Source organism: Homalodisca vitripennis, chromosome 1 (genome assembly GCF_021130785.1).
Source record: "Homalodisca vitripennis isolate AUS2020 chromosome 1, UT_GWSS_2.1, whole genome shotgun sequence".
Lineage (NCBI taxonomy): Eukaryota > Metazoa > Arthropoda > Insecta > Hemiptera > Cicadellidae > Homalodisca > Homalodisca vitripennis.
This window is the reverse complement of record NC_060207.1, coordinates 241,846,995-241,871,419: the sequence shown is the minus strand read 5'-3', so window position 1 is coordinate 241,871,419 and position 24,425 is coordinate 241,846,995.

Here is a 24,425-nt window from a genome sequence, read left to right as displayed (position 1 = left end):
TGACCACGCATATTTTGAAAACGTATCAATTACATTAAGTATGTATCTGAATCCATCATTTTCCTTTGAAAACCTAATCATTACAACAAGGTCTGCAGCCCACAAATCATCAATACCCAAAGTTACAATTTTTCTCTTAGGAAATCGCTTAACCACAGGTTTATGAACCTCTAAAGCTCGAAGCAGGATTTCTTTCCGACTTTTCTGATTCATTAATACTATCCACAATACACTTACATTATACCAAACTAGTAATTTATAAGGTGCGGTGTTTCGCGCGGCGCGGCGGTGACTGGACAGTGACGAGGCGCGTACAGATTGTTTGTATACTTATAGAAACAACACGCGGTGTCTCACACGGCGCGGTGGTGGTGACGGTTCAGCAGTCACGCGGCGCGGCGGTGACTGGACAGTGACGAGGCGCGTACAGATTGTTTGTATACTTATAGAAACAACACGCGGTGTCTCACACGGCGCGGTGGTGGTGACGGTTCAGCAGTCGCGCGGCGCGGCGGTGACTGGACAGTGACGAGGCGCGTACAGATTGTTTGTATACTTATAGAAACAACACGCGGTGTCTCACACGGCGCGGTGGTGGTGACGGTTCAGCAGTCGCGCGGCGCGGTGATGACGAGGCGCGTGCCAATTGCTTGGCGGTGACGGTTCAGCAGTCGCGCGGCGCGGTGCTGACGAGGCGCGTGCCGATTGCTTGCATACTTACAGTAACAACGCGTGGTGTCGGTGGCGGGACAGCGATGACATGCGTGGTGATTCGCGCGGCGCGGTTCTGACCACCCGTACTCACACTCTTAGTCGCTCTCTAATAATTTTCTGTCCCAGATTCGGTCTCACACGGTTTGTCCCAGAACCGGTCTCGGGTGCGTTGTCCCAGCAACGGCCAAAGTATACTACTCTTAAATCATATCCTGTCACCGACGATTAACATTGAGTTCAACTCTTTTTCTTTTTTATCTCTGAATAAAAGTCAATATTTTAAGTCTCATATGACTGGATTAAATTCGCTTACAAATGTATTAATTATGATATTTTCTGGGTTACATTCAAAAACCGTTACGCTCAATCAAACCATTTGGAGTGCGGTGTTTTCCAAGCACCACCATTGAAATCAGTGTTGCCTGTATAAAACTGAAGTTTCATATAACATTCCAAGACTATAAGTCAATTAGTTTTCGTGATATCGTGTAATGTTTCCTGCCCCCAAAGTGAACAAGTCAACAAATTTAATACAGATGAATAACATTGTATCGATGGTTACTTCATTTATTAATAGTTCAATGTAAAATTCTTTTTTTATTGTAGTGGTTAAAATCATTCATAATAAGTAGAATAAATTGTGTAGGTTTTTAATTTGTAAATTGAATCTAATTACAGCTCAACATAAAATACTAGATTACCGAGTTTACTGCGAAACTCCTCTCCTCAACAAAGGTCTGGGAAGGGGCACCGCTTACCGTTCAATCTCGTAGACTGGGGAAACGATGGCGTGTGTATAAAAGAAGATTGACTGGCTTCATAAACTTTGATTAAGTTCCCAAACGTTTCGGTCAAACTTTCCTGTAGTTTTATTACATTACTTATGAGTTCTTAAATTGATGATTTACTATAAAATTTGGAATATTTGCATTTCTGAGAAGTCCCAATCCGTTTAAGTTTTGTATTGATGACAAAACCTAACCCCACTTTCTCTTAAAAAGTATTACATATTTTACAAACTCACGCTTTAAAATCATATCATCGAAAATCTGTTCTAACTCTAGTAAATTTTAGTCTCTCATGGGTTATAAAAACTATTTAGTAAGTAAAACTTGGAACTATGTTACTGATTGACCTTCAGAGAAGTTTGTCACTCTTAGCGCTGAAAATTTCATTGCTCTATGTCTGTGTTTCTAGACGATATCTCGAAAAATAACTGATCAATAGACTTGAAACTTTCCATGAAGGAACTTTCCACTTGCAAATAAGTAACATTGAATTTGATGATTGTGAAAAAAGTAAAAAAGGGAAACATTTGATGTGGAAAGACATAGTATGTCAATTGATTTACTTCCTTAATAAACACGGTAAAATTATGTCACACCACTTACGAGAAATAGGCTTTGCTAATTAGTGTACAAGATATCAGGTATTTAGCTACAAGTGTTACTATGTCACATGTTACAATGTTATGAGTGTTCGCAGCTTGTTTAAACATTTATATACCATGCCATTTCTCCGTTGTCATCATAGCTACCCATTAGACCTATATTCAAATCTTCAACAACACAAACAAATTTGCACTGCCATGCAACATTTAAACTCGATGTTGCATGTAAAAAAAAATGAAATTTCGTGTAAAAGTTCAAGTCTATAGGTCAGTTGGTCTCAAGATACAATGCGGACAGATCGATAGCAGGATAGAAATATAATCTTTCCAGCCTCTCGAGTAGTATGCCTCACTTACTTATAATTAAAGTCATTAAACTATCAGGTGTTACTAGAATTCTAGATTATTTACTACCCATAGAGCTAAATATTTTATTGCTAAGCAATTGTAACCCATCTTCAATAAAGTAAAGTAGAATCTACTGCATTGTAGTATGACCGAAACTGTTGAAAAGTTTTTGCCATTCAACTTCCCCCTTTTCCTAATACGTACGTCTTTTTTTAAATTGAAACGTGAAATTACTTTGTTAATATTATTGCTGTTCTCATTTAACGATTTCTGTATTTAGTAGTAGATCTTTATAGTCCTAATAATTCTACAGTACACAATTTTTAATTTCAGATTTTTCAATGAACAAATATAAGCAAATTAAAACAAAGGCTATAAGAATTTCATTCCTAATTTTGAGTAACAAGTAAATTATTAGCTAGATAATTTTAGCCTTTACCATTGCAGTACGTAATTCTCACTACTAGGCTCTCGGCATGAGTATCAGTTAAGAACATGGATAAACAGATTGTCAATTTTGGTAGGTAGTCTCATACAAAACCAATCTATATTTAAAACTATAATAGTGTGCTTAAAAATACACAAGGACAACATAACAAGTAGCTCCTTCCGTCAATATACAGGTCTCACTATACCAACAAATATATTTATTTTTACAATCCTTTACTCCTCAAAAGTGTGTGTGGAAAATTGCAAATTTGAAATGTATAATTACTAATAGAACTAAAAATAAATATGTTTGAGTCGTGCCACGTAATAACTCTTAATGCCACAATTATTTTTAAAGTGGAACTAAGGGCTCAGTAAATTGATATTGATTTAATCTATTATTCTGAAAAAACTTTTAAACGGAAATGGATTTTGACCATTTTGACTTTAGGCCTAAATATTTGGTAGTTATTAGGGGAATATACCCATAACCCTTATACTCTTAATCCAATATTATATTCCTATTAATATGGAGTATTAGAGGACTATGCCTTATTAGTTATATGTAGTAACAATAACAATAATAATCGATATATTAATACAAACTGCAATGGAAAATAATCCATTTAGGTAAAAGCAATAGCGTACTTTGCACAAGACTGTGCATTTTGAAAAAATGATTTGTTATACTTATACATAAAATATCCCACTATTCTTTATATTTGTAGTGAGTAATAATTACTTAACAAAACGAAAAAAAATCATCTTCAATCATGCATTACAAACTTAAGCTAAGATAGAGAGTTTACAATGCAAGCTAATCAACAACATCACTAGAGGAAGAGGGACAATCCAGGATATCCTGTCCTTCCGGGGAGGAGAGGAGCAATACTTCCTGTTTGTTGTCCGCTGCAATTCTGTCTAATGTATAGCCTCGCGCTGCGCACCATCATCAGTGGTTTCAAAATAGCTCTGCAAATATTAAATAAAAAGTCCTATTGCATTGTTATATCCGTGTTACTATCGATGGGTTCTTATTTTAAGAAGTTTGCTTCATGAAAGAATTCGAATTATAGCTATTTAATGTTATGTTAAAACTTGCTTGCGTCATATTGCACTTGTTGTAACCCAAGTTCATATTAAGAACAATCCCAGGACTGCTCTTAGATAAACTCGTTTTTCTCTAGCTCGTTATTTTGTTGCAATTGCCTTTATGAAAAGAGGAATAATTCTACTTGAAATAATCTCGTAAACTCCACAAACACAATTACATTTTTTTTACTAAGTAATGACTATTAAATTAAGTTTTAAAAACTTTCATGTCAATGCGTATGATAATCATTTAAAAAGTTGTGTAATATTTTGGGTTGTAAAATGTATTTATTGTTTATAAAAATGTATTTAGAAAGACTAAAATGCACAACATCAATAGTAATATCCAGCTGTCCTTCATTTATAAAATAAAAAAGAGTAAATATTTCCATTTTAATCTCACAGAAAGTGGGATCAAAGAAAATTTTCAATCTTCATAAACTTTGATTAAATAGATACCTTTTTTATGAACGGCCCTTCCATTATCAGACATTGTAAAAATATTAAAAACAACTAATGTTGAAAGAAGATCACGAGTTTATTCCATGTATTATGTTAAAATTACATTACATCTTCAAAACTCTTACTAATACCCAAGATAAATATTAACCATACAGTCCTCAATCAATATTGAAATATACGAGATTGAAAATACGATGGTACTCTCTTCTCTTTTACTACTTGAACGTAAATCATTACTCTTCTTTATTTGATGAATAAGGAACAGCTGGATATCTGTAGAAAATTAATGTAGTGTATTTTAGTCTTTTTACAAACATTATTATTGTAAAATGATTATTATCATACGAATTAAAATAAAAATGTTTAAAAGTGAATGTTAATAGTCATTAGTTACTACAAACATTCCAACATGTTTGTGAAGTTTAGATAATATCAAGTTAAATTATTCCTCTTTTGATAAATAAGGCAATAGAAACAAAATAGCAACCTATAAAATAGTTAGTTTATTAAAGTGATTTACTGGGATTAACAAGCTAGACAAAAACTAGTTGATCAAAGAACAGTCCTGAGATTGTTCTTAATAAGAACCTTGGGTGCACACAACCACAAGTGCAATATGATGCAAACAAGTTTTAGCATGAAAGTAAAAAGTAAAAAGCACTAATGTGAAATATTTTAAAAATCAGATGCTATCGGTATTGACACGCGTATAACAAGTGATATTAATGATTTTATATATATATAAATAAATAAATATATATATATGTATATATATATATAAATATATATATATGTCTATATATATATATATATATATATATATATATATATATATATATATATATATATAAACCCTATACGTGAAAAACCTGAAATCCAATGACAATATTCTTTAACTTTTGAATTTCTTAACCATGGACACTGAAACAAATAAAAAAATGAAAAAAAATATACAGATGTATTTCAGCGTCTGTTTGTAAAATGTCATAAAGCCCCATCAAATTACATCATTATTTATTTCATTAAGAAGGCCACGCCCCTTAGTTTTGAAAATGTCGTGCGATGACGTGGGTGACTGTAAGTATACCATTTAAAATCAAATTAGCAAACACCTCATTTATGATTGTCAGTACAACGTTATTGAAACCTTTTATTAAATTAAAAAACTGATTTCATCCCTTTACAATACAAATAATTTATTTATAAAAACATAATGATGAAAAGTTGAAGTAAATGAAAAACCAAATATAGTTATAAAACCGTTCGAATTTTTAAGAAACTCGGCAAAATGTCTATGTTGATGAGTTAAACCTCCATCTTACTGTTAGTGAATATCTGGAAGTGACGCGACATAGAGTGATTGATAGAATGAACATGACAGCCTCACCATCTGTGTTCTACCCTGGCGTTGTGATTTATTTGTGGCGGTTATGGCATAGGCGGACCCACATATGCCAGGTTGTCATAACCTGCCTTTTTTGACTGATCTATGCAATTTAAAAACCAAAGTCACCTTGATCTCATTGATCAAATATAACATTACATAAAGTTTCACACATTTTGAACAGCTAAGTATTTTTAAAGAATAAAACATGACTTTTATCAATTTAAATTATCTGAATTTCATGGAGCAGATTTCAATAATCACTATTGGAGGCATGTTTAACCCATACTACATTTATTTTACAACTATATCCTCTATATTTAACTATATTCGTTTATATTTATGAGAATTAGGTCTATAACTTCTACATGTTATATTCAAGAACCTAAATAGTTTAATTATAACTGTTTAAGCTATTGGAACTACTAAGCCGATCGTCTGATTGAAAAAAAAAATGGAAATATACTTGCATAATGCTAGACACGACCTTGGTATGAAACCCAGATACAATAGCCAACTGTTGTCTAGTAATAGAACTTCAAATATAGTGTACCAGTAGAGTCAGTCTATTTAAAGAAATTTCCTTCCCTTAACGGCCTAGAAATTTCCAAAATGTATTCAAGTGGATTTGTAAAAGCTTCTTTGTTGCCACGTGGTAAAAGGTCTATGTTTTCCAAAAAGTCCTACCCTGTCATGATGTATTGGCCAAATTCATACATCCGAGAGATGCATTAATGTATTTTTCACCAAAAATATACATTAATTTGAGTATATATGTGACTCGCTTTCTAGAGATACTCTCATTGTATTTAAACATTAAATTACTGATAGTGACAGGGCCTCGGAGCTGTTCTGCGTACTTAATTCCCATAAATTTGATTCTCTAGTGGAATCAGACAAAGGGAAGAGTGGAGTGAAAGTAAGTGGGGGAATATAAAAAAATAAAATTGGTTTCCTTACTAAAAAAGTTTCAATTCTTAAAATAATTCAAATACATTTGTATTGCATTTTTAAGGATAGGGCTTATAGCTTATAGTGTATTGGATAAGCAAATGGTACAATAGGAATAATCGCAACATAAAATACTATTATGGTATTTACTAGCCTAAAATACCGACATAGTCGATCAAATTGCATTTGCATGTTCAAGTCTGTAAATAAAAGTTATGTGTATATAATGCGTTTATAGAACTGCAGTGGAAAAAGCCCTGATTTTGCTACTCAAATGCTACTATATTATTTTGGAAGTGTACAGTCTTTAGTTATAAATAGAAAACTGCAAAACAAAAAGTATTATTAACCTAATGTTTGTACACGGTGGTCGCCATCAATGCATTTTGTGTCAGTCACTATGCACATTATATGTACGTGGAATTTAAAGGAACGAAACACGTATTTCAATATTTGAAATAGAAATGACAATAAACATATTTACTTCTATACTATACATATATTTATTTAATGTTCAACTTTGTCAAAAAGTGTGTATTTAAATAAAACCGAGTCTCTGGTTTTGATTCAAAGAGGTATTTATCTCGTATATTTACTGTATGTACGTACAGGTATATTTTCTTGTATAAATATTATGCATTTGGAGATAAATATTCAAGCCCTGTAAATATAAATTATATAGAGAATTTGTTATAATATTTTATGTTAAGTCTACTTATAAACTCTACTATTTAGAATGTAAATACTGTTTGACATGTTCTTAAAACTACTTGATAGACACTAAGAATTAATCCAGGGTTGGTTTTACATAATGCTCGACTTTTGTAATCCTCTTTCAAAAGTTGGCTTTTCTATTAAAAAATCTTACAACATTTTTAAATATTGTTGCATTTATTAATAAAGTATACCGACAATACCAATATTGTACCAAATTTTGTATTCATGTTCCAATTTTTAATTAACCAAAGCAATCAATTAGATCAATTGAAGCCAACATAATACATCGGGAACCACATTTCTTCAAAAGAAAATTAATTGAGGCAATATACATTAAATTTGCAGACCAACCAATCAGTCAACCATCAGTCGAGATTAGGCCGCTTTGGTTGCCAATTATAAAAAAATGAACTAAAAAAAAAACCAAAAGTATCAAACGGATCAGATATTTGTAATAAACCAATGCGGAGTCACAATATGGTTTTAAGGGGTTCATCTAGCATGAACCAATAATAAAAAAAGGGTCAATTCCTGTCCCCCTTCCTTTTTATTTCCGCCATCTTGTTTTTGTCTATCGTGACGATTGCCATTTGCTAGTGCCCTCTGGTCAGTGGTAGGTAGTTGGTAGACGAATGCAGACGTATTGTGACCTGTACTCTGTAGGTCAGTTTTAATGATTAGTATTGTGTATAGTTTTTTTATTAAGTGCATGTTTTTAGAGTTCGTGAAGTTGACACACAACATGGTGGTTGTGATTCCTGACTTAGGCGTGCCACAACGCTTTCGTATGATTTGTTTATTTTAACCTTTGTTAAAATAGTTTGTAATCAGGTATTATTTTAGTTATTTACCTGAAGAAGAGATCAGATTGCAGATTTAATAATTACTGATTGATTACTGTTACTGATTGATTTCCTGTTTCACTGAACGATGGCAAATGTCCGGAAAATCCTGTTTCCTTCACAATCCTTCCATCGTCAAAAATAACCTTCAAACATTGTCCTTAGCTTCACCATCATTAATATCCTACTAGTTGTCAGTTTTAGGCTGCAATTAATTGTTAGTTTTTAGCAGAGAAGTAAAGCATAACAGAAACAAGAGGTGTGAGGGTGATAATTGGAGTCCAGTATGTTCCTTAATCGTGTAACCACAGTCCGAGCCTGAGAGCTTGGACAAAGCCTGCTTAAGTCATTAAAACTTACAACAATGCTTTACTGCTTGGGGTGGACCCATTGTTTAGAGCGGGATAAAAATTGAAAGCGTAAAGCTTGTTTTAACTGCTTGCCTTTCGTTTACAGGTCCTTTTTCATGAGGAATAACAGATTGTACTTTAGTAAAATTAGGATTATTTCCGTGTGTGTTAGCCGCTTTTCAGGTTAGCTTTACTCTGCTAGCGTCTAAAACGAATATATGGTAAAGTTTACTTGTACTTTTCAGTATAACATGAAATGTACTCGTGGGTAATTATTGACTTTGTACTTTGTATCAAACTGAGAAATTAAAATTTAAGGTACTATTGATGGTCAATCTAAAAAATTACAGTTTGTCTTCCCATATTAATAAGTAAGTTTATTAATTAATTACATAATAAATCATTTACCGAATTAAATAATTATTTTTTACATAATTAAAATTACCGAATAAATAATTACATCAAAGTTTTCTAACCCAAAAGATCTAGTACTCTTTATTTGTTAAATGAGCTTCGAAATGTTGTGACTAAGAAATATTACACAAAGAACTAGAACTAGAATTGAGTGAATGGATTGTAGCGAAGCAAGTAATACATAACAATTAGTTACCAGGTCATGTTGTTGGGGTTTTAAATACATGAATGAGGACTTGGTTGTTTTCTGAATCATTGAGTTTATCAAAATAAAAATAGAAATTGTACATTATTGTGCAGTAATGGATTATCCTAGGAATTGCACATACTCATTATAGATCTGTCTAATAACTAAACTTTAGTACTTATGGGATATTTTATATTATTTTAACATAAAATTATTGAAACTACAAAAAGTTTCAATTAAAAATACAAAATATAAATGAAAAATAACAATAAATTAAGCCTATCCAATAACACATAAATTAAACAATTTAAGCTATTGAGTAAATATAGATATATAATATAAATATAGTTGGAAAAATCTAACGAGTAAATAGATGGGTTGATGGGTTGTGTCAAACGATTTTAACTAATACACAAGAGCTTGGAGAAATGTACCAATACCATAACACTACCAAAATGTAAGGTTTTACTGATTTTGTGGTATTGGTATTGATAGATGGATTCCTTGGTTTTGTTCAAGTCTATTACTAATTTAATTCTCCAGATGTCCTGCTGACAGACATCCAGAGAGGTAATCAGAGAGAAAACTATCAGACAGAGGAGAACACCTCTCAACATACTGAACGATACATTTCAATAAAGCCCATTAATTGTACAAATTCTTGTCCTTTGTAGGTTTTTTCATGTGCTGGGCCACCTTGTAAACTATAAATACAATATTAAACTTTAAATGGAGGTAAGCCTTAAAACTTTCCTAGTTTTCAGAGATATTAAAAAGACGAATTCAAATTTGTTTAACTCCAATTATTCTTCAATGTAATGCTCAATACGTAATTATCATTCTTATAGCCCTTCAGCATTTTACTTGTCATAAGCAACGCACACTACAAAAATCTCTAATACGGTCGTATCAGTCTGGGATATTTATTTTTTGTAATAGCATTTCCGGCAACATAGCATGAAACGCAACGCATTTAAACACTTGTCATTTACTCAGCCTTCCCTTGTATTTTACTACCTGGCAATATTTGTGTTGTTTGTTTTTATGTCTCTCGAACGTGAAAAAGCTTTTAAGCCAAACTTCACAACCATATTTACATTCCACAGCAATGTTGTTATGCGAGATTTACAAGTGACTCCTGCCGTATACATCAGCTTAGCCAATATACACTATATAATAAAACGTTATTATTTTGAAATTATGCTTTTCTGGTAAAAAAAATACAACACTAATCTAAAAGATAATAAAAATTAACTTTTATCATCGCTACTATATAGTATACCCATTTTTGAAGTGTGCAATAATCGTACCTGCAATTTGGTTGTTTTACACAAACCTATGAATTAAACTAAGTTTTTACTTTTTAATCATACCAAAAATGTATTAACCATTTTACTCGCAAATAGTACATAATTGCAAAAACAGTTGTAACAATAATATATATAGTGCTGGCTGTCATATGCTGGTTTTTGAACCTATGGTTAGCTAGGTTTAGCAGTCTTCACACTATACACCATGTAAACAACATATCAACACCACGTCACCAGCATATCACTAGCAGCACATCACCAATACATCATCAGCACATCACCAGTACATCACTAGCAAATCGCCAGCATATCACCAGCGAATCACTAGCAAGTCACCAGCATATCACTAGCACATCACCAATACATCATCAGCACATCACCAGTACATCACTAGCAAATCGCCAGCATATTAACATGCGAATCACTAGCACGTCACCAGCATATCACTAGCACATCACCAATACATCATCAGCACATCACCAGTACATCACTAGCAAATCGCCAGCATATCACCAGCGAATCACTAGCACGTCACCAGCATATCACTAGCACATCACCAATACATCATCAGCACATCACCAGTACATCACTAGCAAATCGCCAGAATATCACCAGCGAATCACTAGCACGTCACCAGCATATCACTAGCACATCACCAATACATCATCAGCACATCACCAGTACATCACTAGCAAATCGCCAGCATATCACCAGCGAATCACTAGCACGTCACCAGCAAATCACTAGCACATCACCAATACATCATCAGCACATCACCAGTACATCACTAGCAAATCGCCAGCATATCACCAGCGAATCACCAGCACGTCACCAGAAAATCACTAGCACATCACCAGCACCGCATTTTAATGTTATAGCGCGATCGCATGGGTGCTGTGTTTGTTTATCGGAACATGCTGTCTAGCTGGAGTTGCCTCTACCTTCTGTAGTCACAGTTCAGTCCTGGCTTCTGTTAACTCTGCCACGTACTTTGTCGCGCAAGATGGAAACTAAGACCTGATGTTGTGCCATTCTCGTTGCTGTCAGTGATCTAAACACTCCCTGCTGTAGTTGCTTTAGTACGTGTCGGCTGTGAGAAAAAGCCCAACAGCTATATCTATTACCTTTATACGAAAATTACTGATCCGATGGTTGTGACGAAACTGTGTCCACATGGGTATACTATGTTAAAATAGTTACGTGGTTTTAGAAATTACTAACAGATTTTATTTGTTGTTTTACATTACTTTGATCATTATTAATTTGTTTATAATTATCATATTAAAGGAAATCTTGAAAAGATACAATTGTGTATCAAAAGTATCGATATATGGTTTACCGAATTTAGATAAATTTTTAGATTAAAGAGCATTTATTCCTGTATGAAACGGTTGGTAACCCCATGTGTGCAGCGTGATGTCGTAACATATATGGAATTGATATATAAAATAATAACAATTCCATTCTTGTTCCTCTCCTGTCTTTTATATCTTAAGCATTGATAATATTGCTTTGATATGAGATACTTTCCGTGTGACTATGAATGTTCTCACGACTGCAGACATCCAATGAGAATGTATTTTAGATCCCCGAAGGAGATGATAAGCGTTTGGGATGAACACAAATATAACGAGAGATTAAAAAAGCCTCTTTTTGAGGGAAACACCTTAACTGCCTGCTTTAGCCCACGAATGCTATAATAGAGGAATCCTCCCGTTCTTCCAAAGTGACTAGACAGAGAATAGCTTCTATTCCTTCTCATGGAAATTGGTAAGAAGTGCCCTTATAACAAAACCCTACCAAAATAGAATATACTGCAGAATATACTGTATTGCCTCCGGTGGGAAGCAATACAGAATATCTCTTAGGTATAAATATAGTACAGGGCTCCTATCTCTAGTCTTAAGAAAATAAAACGGCGATTATAGAAAAAAGTTTTGGTATCTCCAATTTATTATAAAGTTTTTTTAATTGATTTCAGTAGTGAATTTCCATTATTTTAGAAATAAAACACTAGTAAGCCTTTAAATTAAATTTATGAATCAGTTAGTAACAGTCGCCCAAATATATTGAAATACATTTTCACATATCACTTTTATATTTTGAAGAGGTTTTCAACATTAGTAATATAAACCTGACGAGGTCCATTTTGATGTTAAACTTAAAACTATATTTGTATTGGAAACGCTGCGTTGGAGTTAAATTTTGCAGGTAGGTGTAACAGAACACTATCCTCAAAAATAAAAGTATTGCTTTCAACCGTCCATTAACAGAGTCCATTAGAGCCGCTTGTTGAATTATGAAAGTCCATTGAAAGCCACAAATGCATTATTGTTAAATCAAATGTACTTGGTGGGATTTTATATAATGTTATATATTAAAATTATACAAATAATTTATATGATGATTTTAAGTACGTTATTTAGCAAATAAAACAATATATTTAACAGGTCTCATGCAATTTGATTCATCTTGAATAGTTATTAAACTAAATATATTTGATGAACAATTAATTATGATCTAAATGCTGCAGACTGTAGAGCCACCGTAGACCACGATGAGGGTTGCTTAAGTGTACTTTATGTAGCAGAGCAATCCTCCATAAGCTTCTGCAACAGCCACAGTCGCCATAACTGGTAATGGTTACGTTCAGTTCTTTGTGCTTCAATTCTGTTTAATTTATTGATTATAACTCTGTTTAAAAAACTAAAATTACAAGAAAAGATTAAAGTTGGTCCCCATATAAGGCAAGTATAAATGAAAACATTTTGTGTAAAGTATCGTTTGATAGTCCTTTTACATTTAAAATAATTGTATTTTCTAATAAAAAACTGATTTTCTTGCTGGTTTTTTAACACCTTGTTTCATATTACGTTTTAGATCGTGGATGGAATGGTATGTCAGTCATTATTTAGATGAAGTTTTCGTTTGATTTAAGGTCTTCTTAAACGTTTCTTATGTCGTATCAATTTCTCACACAAGGTAGAAGTACGCTAAACAATGTAGCGTAATACGCTTCGCTGAGGTAACATAGATGTTCGGCGGACAGATAAACATGCATACAATCATACAAAATAGTGTTAACTCTTCCCGGTTAACAAAAGAGAAATGGTATCAGCCTACTAATGTAAAAGATTCATACAGTAACAGGTGTCGTACAAAAAAATTTCAAACACTTTTTAAATTGACTTTTCACTGTATAAATGTTAGGTTTTGGGAATCCTGTGTGCCATTTTTTGGCTTTGTTTTGACGAGACTTTGTCCAAGAGTATTGTGTGTTTTAAAAGCGATTTTAAAGCTATGCTTTCTACTTAGTCTTTTCATTTCCTCCGATAATCCCGGAACATAAGGGGCTGACAAACGCAAATGTATTACCATTCTGTTTTTCTGGCTCAGGAATTTGTTATGAATTGATTGATTATGATTTGTTATGATAATTTGGCTCACCGATCTGTTCTTCTGGTTCGTTTGCACTTATTTATTACTAATTGAGAGTATCCATTGCTACTGAGATCGGATTCAACTTTCTTAAATTTATCTCGCAATCCAGCTTTATCTGAGCACAAGCTCTTTGCTCTATCAAATAAAGAGTAGGTTACTTCTTCTTTTACAGATTTGTATGGTTTGATTGATAATTTAAATATTTTACTGTTTGTTTTTTCTTTTTAAAACAGTTGTCTTAGAGACATACCTAAGTTACTTAAGTTTAAATATCCTTCCGTCCGCCTCACAATGGAAGTGGAAGTTTAAAACCAGCTTCTTTTTTTGACGTGTGTGTGGATTAAGAGCTTGATATACCCTAGGATGTTTTTGAGTTCCTTAGTAAGTTGTGATAAAAGAATTATGTTTGTAACATAAAAATAACAATTACATACTATTTTTAAATTGTTATAATTGTTTTGAAAAATTGTTTAAATATTATGTAGTATTTCTTTTAATGCTTTATTTACATCAGTTATTGGATTTTTGAGTTTTTGGTATGTTGCAATAAACAATGTGTAAAAATTATAAATATATATCTTGAACGGTTCTAAATATATTGGTACCTAAATTATAAAAATGAGAGTTTTGATAATCGCAAAATCAAACTAATATAGCTTTTTTACGATGCCTTAATGTAACTTACAAGAGTTAGAAGCCTCCTGGACAGTAGTGATCATCTTCACTTTCCGCATGTCTCTTCCTTCTCTTTTGCACTCTGGACTCTTTGGCTATCTCTCGGGCTGCTCTATCCGCTTTACGGGTCCGGATGTCATCCTCATCTTTCAGTGCAGCAACAGTGTTTAAACCAAAGTTTAAAAATTGTAGTCTGCTGATGTTCCATCATTAAATCTTAGAAAAGCACCTTTAGCTTCTCATTCGAAGGATTTTCTACCAACAAAGTTATTTTTTGGAGTTCTTGTCCATAAAACATTGTTAAAAGATTCATTGTCGTTTTTGTTTTGTTAGTCGGCACACCAACCGCTTTTGAATGTTGCCTAATCTCTAGTTTCTCTACTTCCGTTTTTCCGTACAGTTTGCTTCCAAGGACTGCATATAATATAATTTAGAATCTCCATATCCGAGAAACTTTACATCACTAACTCCAAGTGTAACTTCGGTCCACTTACAAACCACAACTGCTGCCACGGTTTCTATTTCGCCACTCGGACCTTCATAATTCTTTACACAATGTAGTTCATGAGCAGCCTTTTTGAATACGTTTTGTTGATTTTTGCATTCAGTACAGTACTTTGTCATTAATACTATATCCAATTCTATATCAACACTTGAGCCTGTGCAACATGAATGTATGGAAATAATTCCTCTTTTGTTCCATGTACCATTATAGGCTAGAGCAATGTCTCTAAAACCGTTATTCTCTTTTACTGCCTCTGCAGTAGCTTGCCTCATTGATAATTCAGCTGCATTAGATAACACTTGGTTCAAAACATCTGTGTACCTGCTCACAGCCGTGCTTAGGCGAGATAAGCTGAACATACCATATAGTAATATAGCCGCGTCTTTGCCTTTACCAATACATCTCAGACAATAGAAAAACTTGCAAGTTATTTCAAACATTGGTTAGACATTTGTTGTTTCATTTTGGCCTAGATAACATTAATCAGATGTATAAAATTCGGTTTGAAATGTACATGATAAACATTTGAATGACGATTTCGCTTATTATATTTTTCTGTTAGGGCCATTTCTACGTCATACTGCTACAAGATAGGAACTGTTTTACAATGGCAGATAAGATATACATGAACACAATTGAACGGAAATTAATGTCTTCTATGCATTGCAATCAGTACCATACAATGCATTACTTATTAAATTTACTGCCCAATAAAATTCAAAATAAAAGTACATATAACCAAATGTGATTTATTTCGTAAAAACATTTAAAATTCATTAAACGTCCTATTAAAATAAATTACAAGGGTCTGGTGTTATAAAAACACTACTATATTGTGTTTTAACGATAAAGATTAAGTAGTTACTCCCATAGTTATAATTGTACAACAGTATGTATGATTAAACTCCCATAAATATAGAATAAATAGCACATAATTATCCTAAAACAAAAATTTATATTGGGTAAATTTCAAAACACAAAAGATATTGTTTTAAGGAAATTAAATTTGATATTTTTAACTTCTACAAAGTGCATTGCACACATTAAACATTAAAACATTTCTTCCAAAAATGTGTAAAAACGTTTAGTTTTAATATAAAGACCCATGTTATACTTTTAACACACATGTGGAACACACACAAAGATTAATAGTGGAAGCTCAGGTGTGTGACTAGCTTTAGAATAGGTTATAACCGTTTGTAACACTACATTGTACTCCTTGTGTACTATTAACTAACAAACCTTTCTCGTGGATAAAAACTACAAATATAAAATAAAAACTTGTTGAATTTTACCATGTTTCTTTGCTGTTAGAAATAAATGGGTGTATGCGAGTACGATTTTCTTCTAAACCACGCTTTGCATTTTCTGAAAATGTTGAAACTATAATTTTGAAGTAATAATCTCACTACATTTGTTTGGTCAATGATAATGTATTTCTCCCAAATTCTATAAATAATAAAATTACTATCAATATTTTAGTACAAACATTGTACTGCTAAAATTAGTTCTATGAAAACTGAATATTCTTAAGTTCGTAGGTATAAAATGGTAAAAGGAGAAGTCATTCATGAACTTCTTCGGATTATCAGAACTTTTTAAAGAGCATGGAAACATTTTTTGTTATACTCTTCAATGTGAGTCACTATATATGGGCTCTTAAGTTAAGAAGTTTGTTTTTAAGAAGAATTTGTTTCGTTCTTATTTAATTTTATTATTGAGAAACTTGTTTTTATCATAATATATTTTTGGCGCCAATAAATATACAAAATAAATATAAAAAAACTGGACTTTATCTAATTAATTTTACTCATGACCACCACTTGATCACAATTGCCTCATAGAAAGGAAAGCAATTTACCTTGAAATAATCCGATATGTAAAAAAAAGTTGCAGTTTTTTTTGTTAACTTATGAATATTACAATTCAGTGTTAAACAATTTCTAGGTTATGCGTTTGATATCAATAAATAGAAGAACAGTGCATTATTTTGGGCTGTGAAAGTGATTTATTGGTGACAAAAACGTATTCAGAAGGACTGCAATACAGTACATAAGTTCTACCTATATCAGCTGCTCCTGATAGATCAAGGAAAGAAGGGCAACGATTTCCTTTCAATCTCTCAGAATATGGCATATAAAAAATTCACTATCTTCAAAACCTTTGATTAAATACATGCATTTTCTTCGAACTTTGCATTAAAACAACTAATTTTGTAAGGTGATCAAGAGTTTATTCAGTTTTTTTATTTAACATAACATTTTATTCTTTAAAACTCTTTTTAGTTAATACCCAACGTACATTTTTATAGTAATTTGAAAGAATTTTCGTATATTAGTTATTTATTTATATATAATTCCTGGAATTATGAACAAACATATGACGAGTAAAATTATAGTTTTGAAAATAACTAATTATTAATTATTTTACAGAATATAAAAAAAAACAAAAATGTACAGTGTACAGCGAAAAATGTAACAAAGTCTCACTGCACAACTTATTGTACAACGACCGCGTCTAATATTATAGTTGACGGAATCTAGCGCAATAAAGAGAAAAACATGATTGGTCGACTAAGTAATAAAAGTGAGACGTCTAATTTTTATTGTATTTTGGTTGTATCTTTGCAAAGTTTTGTAAATTTTATCATATTTACTTATATGTCAAGTGAATATGTTCATATTAGCAACATGATATGCTATACTTTTAAACTATTAAAAATATCTAGGAATATTTTGCTCCTTCATACTGTCATCGTTGCAGTATATGTATAAGTGACATAGTTAATGTTTGAAAATTAAAAAGACGAAACTTTTATCAACAATTGGGTCTGCACACATTTAACAATGAAAATGAGCAAACATCCCGTTTGTGATTGTCAATATAAATTTATTAAAAGGTCTTAAGTTAGAAATACACTTTAAAATATCCATTATTTTCACGGATTTGAATGTTAAGGCATAATAGCAGCTAATACCTGGCCAAGTTTCCAGATTGATGAGTTAAACCTCCATCTTACTGTAACTGAATATCTGGAAGTGACGCGACATAGAGTGATGGATAGAATGAACATGACAGCCGCACCATCTGTGTTCTACCCTGGCGTTGTGATTTATTTGTGGTGGTTATGGTATAGGCGGACCCACATATGCCGGGTTGTCATAACCTGCCTTGTTTGACTGATCGATGCAATTTAAAACCAAAGTCACAATGACTACATTGGTTGAGTATAATATTACGTATAGCTTCACACATTTTAACCAACTAAGTATTTTTTTTAAATGAAACATGAAGTGTATCAATTTCAGTTGCATAATTTTCATGGCGCACATTTCAATAATTATAGTCATAGAAATTTTTAACCCAAACTACAATATTATTTTAGAATTATATTTTATTTTTATGTTATGGGACTTAAGGCTCTAATTTTTGCATGTGTCATTCAAGGACTTATATAGTTCAATTATAGTAGTACAAGCTACTGGAACTTGAATATTGCTATACGGACTGTCTGAATTATTTCAGTGTAAATATACTTGCCTAATGCTAGACACTAAACCAAGATTCAATAACCAATTGCTGTCTTGTAATGAAACTTCAGGTGTTGTATCAGTAGAGTCTATTCAGAGGAATTTTCTTCCCTTGATGAACAAGAAATTTCCAAAATGTATTCAAGTGGATTTGCAAAAAAGGGCTTTTTTGGAATTCCATGGCGCAGGTTTCAACAATCACAATGATCGTAATGTTTAACCCCTACTACAGTTATTTTACATCTATATTCTTTCATTCTTATTTTATGCGATTTGGAGCTGTAATTTATACTTATGTAGTCCAAATACTTATCGTTTTTGTAGAGTTTAAGATATCATTCCAACTTGTTTTCAAAATCTTGGTGGATCTTGAATATTGCTATGTGGATTGATTTTTTTAAACTGAAATATTCTTGCTTAATGATAAATACGATCTTTGTATGAAGCCAAGATTCAATAACCCACTGTGGTCTTGTATTCGAAATATACATATGCAGCTAAACCAGTATTCAAGAGTATATTCACAGGAATTTTATCATCATAGGCTCATCATAATATTTAAGAAATTGAATTTTTAATAGCGAATTTATCAGCTCCTCAGAATTGTTCTGCGTACCTAATTTACATAACTTTGACTCTTGAATGTATTCCTACTACAAAGGGGAGAGAAGAGTTAAAGTAAGTGTTGGAATGTAAAAGAATTTGTTTTCTAAAAAAAAAAAAAACATAAATTATCATCATAATTAAAATTTATTTTTATATTGTATTTACAATTAAGGGATAAATACACAAGAGTATGATTTTTAAATGTCTATTTACACTATGTTTATATAATTTAAATGCCTATGAACAAATTTGATACAGTTTGGAATGTCCCCACACACAAAAATTTATTAGCCTGCCATAACCTTCATGCTCGGTCGAATTGCACTTGCATGTTCAAGTGGTTTAAATCAAAGTTATGACTATAGAATGCACTTATAGAGATGTAGAGACAAAAGACGTGCTTTTGTTGCTCAATTGCTACTATGCTATTTTCAAAGTGCCGTCTTACGTTGAAAATAAGTAGCTGAAACACAAAAACTATTATTACCTTAATGTTTTTACCTAGAGTTCTTCATCTTTTTATGTTATACAAGTCTTTATGCACGTTATACGTACTGGGTATTTTAAAAGGAAGAAACAATAAATTGTTGCAACAATATGCATAAATATATTAAATCCTGTCGTAGCATATAAACATTTTTATTTGGTTTTCCACTTTGTTATACAAGTACAATGTTTATTTAAATGAAAAGCTGTTTTCTACTTAAATTAAATAATAATTCAAACAAATTAACGGTTTACCTAGGAACTTTAATGGGCTTAGTTTTGTATTTTACTTTAAATACGTACAGATATATTTTCTGTATAAACATGATGCTTTTGGTGGTAGAAATTCAAGACTTCAGGGATTGCGAATTAGAAAGATAGAGAATTTAGTAAAATATTTTTTATTAAGTGACCTCAATATCCTTCTAAAAACTAGGGAACACCATCTTTCAAATACTTATTAAATTTCAACAAATATCCCAGCGTAGACTTTGAATAATGTTCGTCTTGAAATTCCATTTTTAAAGTTAGCTTTTATTTTGTAAAATTTCTTCGATTTTTATTTTGAATTTGAACATTTTATTTCGTAATCTCTCTGAATAAAATATTGGTAAGCTTAAATAAAATAAAAATGCACTATAGTAGAAATAATGATAACAAATAAGTAACTTTTAGCAATAATTTCGGTTGGCCCATCCTGATATTTTTTAAAACTTGATTAGTCATGTATTATTGTATTGCGTAATAATCAGTTCACAGATTCGTCTATGAATTGAGGAATACAGAGTTATGTATATATAATTTATTGTTCAAAATGTATTTCATCTCTTATAAACCAAAGATTTTTAAATGTACATTTATTAGAATATTATTGGTTTTAATGAAATGTTTTATGAATATTGTCATACAAATGGTTTATATTTTATGAAACAGAATATAGTAAAACTATCTTGCAGTATTAACCTAGATTTATAGTACAATACCACAGAGTAAACGAGGGAGGTAGAATGGCTGTGAAGCAGACACGGGAAACGGTAAATCCCAAATAACAACACAACTGAGGAATGTAAACGTGGTTGTGAAATGCGGATTAAAAGCTTCTACGTGTTTTACCTACTGTACAGTTATTTTTATTTAGCTCTATCGCCACTTATATTTTATCTGAAATATCGAAAAGTATAATAGCTCTGGGTAGAACACAGGTGTAATATTTAACTATTATACTGAAGTTTAAGAGTATAATTTGTTTTAAAAATAAATCTTCAAAAAATATTAGTGTATAAATCGGAAAGAATTCCTTCCGTTTCGCTGTTGTTTTATGAACTGACCATATTATTTTCATTGCCCAAACGATTTTATGTAGTTTTCGTCGTTTATCCTAAAAATTAGTTCATACAATGTTTTAAAAATAAATTTTAACAAAATATAAAGAAAGATTCATGACATGTACATAAAAATATTATTTAAAACCTTAGATTTAAAGAAATTGCAATGGCATTCAATCAGAAAATCAATTGTTTACTGTAAGGTTTTTTTTTACCTTAATAATAATTTATAATTAAAAAAAAATTACCAAACATAAAAAAATATTTTTATTTAATAGCAGATTCCACTCTGTTATAGTGTAAACAGAGACAAACCAATATTGTAATTGTAACTAATATTTTACTGGAAAATTTCTGAAGCCATTGAGTATATCTTAACTTTTTTTTATTTATACAACAAATTTTTCTAAACAGAAATGAAAGTAGTTTTGAAGAATAATATTGCACTTTTATCGTATATTTGCTGAAAATTAAAACTTACTGTTGAAACCACAGAAGTTCTGTTGTTTGCTGTTTATAATTGTTCGTAGTTTCTGTTATATTTGAACAAAATAGTTTCAGTAATGTTCAAATTGATGACAAATATAAATTTATTTCTAGATTTATCGAATAAAAATTTTGATAAAAATCAAAGCTTTACTTAATAACCGATTCAGTTTTATACCCAGTTTGCTTGAATATTACCGCCAATGTGAGGAGGATACTGGCGATAGATTGTAAGGTAAACAACGAGAGTTTCATGAGCAGACGACACACGTCCACACAGCTGAATGTTTGTTTACTAAACTATCCAACTCATAGTCCAGGAGAAATAGCAGTTAAAAATGGTCAAATAAATAAAATGTTTTCTTACAGCTAACTAATGGCACAATTTAGTCAAATACATCATAAATAAATAAAAAAAACCATTCCGAACCAAAATCGTCTATTAGGGGGTATAGGAGGGGTGGTTTTTAGGGGTGAAAATGGTTTTTTTTTTTGCAATTTGTGAGTAAACAATGCATCCTATTGAAAAAAAATCAAATGTAAAAGTTGTTGGAAATAAAAAAAATCTAAAACTTATGTAGTAATCATTTCTGCCCTTAACCTCAAAAATTTCCAAAAAAAATTCAAAAAACAGTTTTTTTGGTTTTTAATTTTTTTTCTTTTACAAAAATGGGTTCGATTGAGCTGGAAAGTTTGATCAATTATACTTTGTGCTATTCTAAAAATACTTTAATATTTTCATTAAAGAAATATTCAGCCGTTATGATAAAATTTCACTTTAAAAAAAATATTTTGATAATTTTCAATCACCATTTTGAAACATTTTTTAAATCAAAAAAGGTTCTCTGACGGCTCATTATTTTAGTTTTTTTGTCTATTTTGAAGAAAATGAAATAAAAAATATGTAGTTTAATTGAAAAAAAAAACTGCAGAAAAATTGAAAATAAACAAAATATTGATATTTTTCATTATACATTGTATTATTTACGTGGAAAAATTGTTATTATTTATTTAAATTATATTTTTTTTAATGTTGAAGAATTTTTGAATATTTTGAAAAGTTTAGAAACATTGTTGAATGTGAAAGTTGGATTACAGGTATATATAGTACAGGTATATAATAGTGTCCTTGAAGTAAAAGCGCGGGGTCAATCCTATTCTTCTATTATACGGGTCTCAGTATGTTTCTAAAGCATTCAATAAGCAGCTGCTTTGTCGTCAGTCAAGTTATATTGGAGTAGAGTCGTGATAAATAAGCCTCGTGATTAGCAATTTACAAGATTTTTGTCCATATAAAATACAAATCGTAAGTAAAACTTTTGCGAAACAAAATTCTATACAAATTATTCCATAAAAATTATTAAAATTAATACGGATCATAAATCTTTGTCTCTGTGCATACAATTTTACGCATGCTATTTATCTAGTAATTTTTACTTATTTTCAGTATACTAATTGTATCGTGCTTTCTGCATTTTATAGATTCATGTAAATGGTGGAAAAGGTACCTTCTTGTATCATTTGTAAAAAGCCGTGATGGAGATTTGGTAAAAATAAAAAGTCGAGGGATAGATACTCTTTTCGTCAAGTAAACAAAGCAATGATCAGCGGTACAAAAACATTTCAGAAATTGAGTGAAGCACACATTCATGATGGTTGTCGATCGGCATACAATAGACTCGGTCAATTGTTACAGCTTCCAAAGAACAAACAAGAAAAAAAATTTATTTTGAAGAAGATTTATGAAAGAAGCATGTGATTTTGAGCATTCATTGTGTTTTTTGTAAAGAACTTTGTAACCAAAATAGAGCATTTCGCGGCATGCAGAAGGTTGAGACTAATGAAAAATTTTATCATCTTTAAAGGGAAGAGATGGTTTCAGAATCATTTAATAAAATGTTAGTTAGACTGAATTTTCTCAAAGAAGCAGATGAAGTTCAAGCTTATTATCATAATAGGTGCATGTCATCTTTTTATGATGGGACAAGCTCAACATCTTGTATATACATACATCGAGTGTAGATTCTAAAGATTTCATAAGTTACTGCGTTGTATTACTTTAAAAAAATTCATCCGAGTGCCAATTTTCCCTTAACGAAATTAAAGAAGATTTTTGATGGTGATTCCCAACATTAAATACATTTTTTTTTAAATGAGTGATAGTTTTGATAACGATCTTGTGTTTCCTTCAATGAAAGGAGATACAATCATTACATTTAAAAAACCAGGGAAAAATTGAGTAGAATATGGTATGAATCACGATCAGATGACGTAGAATATGAAAAAAATATATTTATATTTTTAAGTTCACTGAAAAAAAAAAAAAACATAAATATTCAAAAAAAAACTTTTGGAAAGAAATAATGGTTTCTTGATTCAATTTCAATAAGAATTGTAAAAAATATTTTAAAAAAATAAAAAATATATGATGAAAAATAACAAATTAAAAAAAAATTACTAAGACTCGAATTCTGTTTTTTGATTTATTTAAAAAATTTCCACGTAATTGTTAAATATGCATGATTCATTATTATTTTGCCTAATGCTTACAAATAGCACTGGTATAAAAAAAATTATAATTTAAATAAATAATAACAATTTTTCCACGTACATAATTACAATGTATAATGAAAATGTCAATATCAATATTTTGTTTATTTTAAATTTTTCTGCAGTTTTTTTCAATTAATACTACATATTTTTTATTTCATTTCTTCAAAGTAGACAAAAAAACGAAAATAATGAGCCGTCAGAGAACCTTTTTTGATTAAAAAAAAATGT